This window comes from Grammomys surdaster, unplaced genomic scaffold (assembly GCF_004785775.1).
Source record: "Grammomys surdaster isolate TR1022 unplaced genomic scaffold, NIH_TR_1.0 132, whole genome shotgun sequence".
Taxonomy (NCBI): Eukaryota; Metazoa; Chordata; class Mammalia; order Rodentia; family Muridae; genus Grammomys; species Grammomys surdaster.
Window position 1 is genome coordinate 4,080,769 of NW_021604590.1, and position 2,880 is coordinate 4,083,648.

Genomic DNA, 2,880 nt, shown 5'->3' on the forward strand with positions numbered 1-2,880 from the left:
CACACAAACATAAACGTACGCACATACACGAGCACACACACATACACCCCCCACTACACACATGCACACACACATATACATGCACACAGGCACACAGGTGCACACACATGCACACAGGTGTACTCATGCACACACAGGCACACATACATATACACACACATGCACACACATATACACAAGCACATAAACACATGCACACACACCTACACAAGCACACATACATGCACACACACACACAAACATATACACAACTGTTGTATACCTGCCTCTCCTGGAAGCCTTATGACCCCTACCAGTGTGCAGTGGTGATGAGCACAGGCTGTCGTCCCTGTGGCCTTTCAGAAAAAATGAAAACTACTTTCCTTAATGCAGAGGCATTAATGTGAAATCTCAGGTGCTGAGCCAGCCTGGTATGGTACTCTTTGTTCAGCATAGAACTCTCTCCTCCAACTTCTAAGGTCAAAATGTTGCAGTTCTAAGAAATGTTACTTGCAAACAAGACATTAGAGGGCGTTGAAGCCACAGTCTCTTATCTTCTAGGTCAAGTGTGGAGAAGCCTATCTCTTTCTATGTGGCCTGATATGAGGAGTGCGTTGCTCCAGAGCCAGAACCACTCAGATGGAAGTTTGGCAAGAGATAAATTTGTTTCTGTTCTATCAACACCCAGTCATTGAAGATGCTTTGGAGTAGAGAAACAAGCTAACATTTTTGCTCAGAATATGGCCTTGAAAGAAATAATGATGTCATTGGCTTGGGTTTCAAGTACCTCCACTGCCTAGTCTCCACTCAGCTGCACCTCCACTGCCTGATGCTCACTCAGTCCCTGAACCTGTACTGCCTGGTCTCCACTCAGTCCCAGTACCTGCATGATCTGGTATTTATCATAAATCCACTTATTTCCCATTGGGTCCACAACGTGGTTCATGCCAGCCTCATGCTCTTCTCAGTTCATTCTTTTATGGCAGCCTAAGTGGGCTGTGAAGAAATGCATGTGCCATCAACAGGTTTCTGCTTCAAGTTTCCCCACACTTCCTCCTTACCCTTGGCAGTCTGACTTCTTTGTCATGCCCCTTGGGCCCTGTCCAGTCCTTACCCACTTGTCTCTACCTTGGTATCTTCTCTAAGCTAAAGTGAATTCATAATATTGAAAGCTGTGCCCTTTCATTCTGGCTTCTAGGCCTTGGCACACACAGACCCCAGGGTCTGAACTGTCCTCTCCACATCTAAATTTGGCATGCCTAATTTCCACTCCAGATTTGATACAGTTTTCCTTCCTTTACAACAACTTCCTCCTACCTCATAACTTTGAAATAAATATCCTTATTTACTCTGTGTCTTCAGATAGCAAACCAACCTTAACCTGTTGCTTAGTATCACTGAAAAGCTCTTGGTTTCCTTCAGCCTTGACTGAACCAAGAGGCAGTGCATAGAGCAGCAGTGTTGACTGACAGTGCCAGTCAGCAATGCAGAATCTTGGGAATTATCTCAGACCTGTTACATCAGAGTCTCCTTAACCAGAGTCTCTGGGTTAGTCCTCCGGGACTTATCTCATTGTGGTTCCTTGATCTAGCCTGGAAATCACTGTATGTCAGGCTGATCTTGAACTCATGACCCTCCTGCCTCTGCCGCTTTTGTATTGAGATTCCAGGCATGTGCCCCTTCTTGCAAGCTTTAAGACACTCATTGAAGCACTCACTATACACTTCATGAAGATGAGAGCTTTTCTTCTCCTTCACCATGATCTTCCTAGGGGCAACATGATAGCCATACAATACATACATCATGAAAAGGTCAATTGATTAATAATCAGAGGGACATGTTTCTGAAATCACCTTGAGGCTATTACTACTCCCACAGAAGGACCATCGGATTAATCTCTTTTGGCGGCAGAAGCCTATGAGCAACATGGAGGCTGAGGAACTGAGCCAGATATAGGATGGACCCTACAACTTGGGGTGCAATGGTGAGGTCCTTGGTTCTGTCCATTTCCTGACAGAAATCCCCACACCTCTTTGTGCCTCATTTTCACCCATATACTGGCCAGATAAAGACAATCCTTGTCTCTCTTCCTGGAGCTGTAGGAGACTGAATTGTTACAGTACATGTTGAGGAGGCTGTGTAAGCAGAAGTCAATCACACAGAGAAAGGGAGTCAGTACTTGATCTTGCTCTTTGACCTTCTGCTCTGAACCTTGCATCCAGCCTGTGTCAGATGAGGCTGGACTGGGGCCACTGAGTTACAGTCAGCAACCACAGAAGTCAGTCTTCTGGTTCCTGTCAAGGCCCAACATTGTTGGCCATCACTGTGCCAGGTGCTTGGATTCTGACAGCCCCACCCTGGCCTATCTCACTGTTGAATTTATTCCAAGCATTCAATAGAGATAATGAACAGCAAGAAATCCATCAGTCCCTATCAGCCCAGTAATCCTGACCCCATTTAACAAATCTGATAATACTTAGCATGCCCACATGTTTGCTTTCTTTCCAGCAAAGAGTCAAACATGATTAAGCTCTGTCTTCATCTCCATATTAATAGCACACCCGTGCGAAGAATCTAGGAAATCACATTTCTGCAGATCTTGGTTTTGATTTAAGATTTTTCTCAGTGTACCAATGAGGCACAGAGACAGAGTGACAAGCACAAATAGTCCCTCTGGCTGGGGAGGATGGAAATAGTGTCTCTCTGTAGTTTTTTTTTTATCTTCCTCTCCTTTTAGAAGATTGACACATAATAATCGTTTATGGTTATCGAGTTCAGTGTGATATTTCGATACGTTGCATAGTGATCTCATCCGTTAGCTTTCACCACCAACATCCATCATGTCTTTGTGGTGAGAACATTCAAAGTGCTTTAAAAGTATTTTGGAATATACAATACATT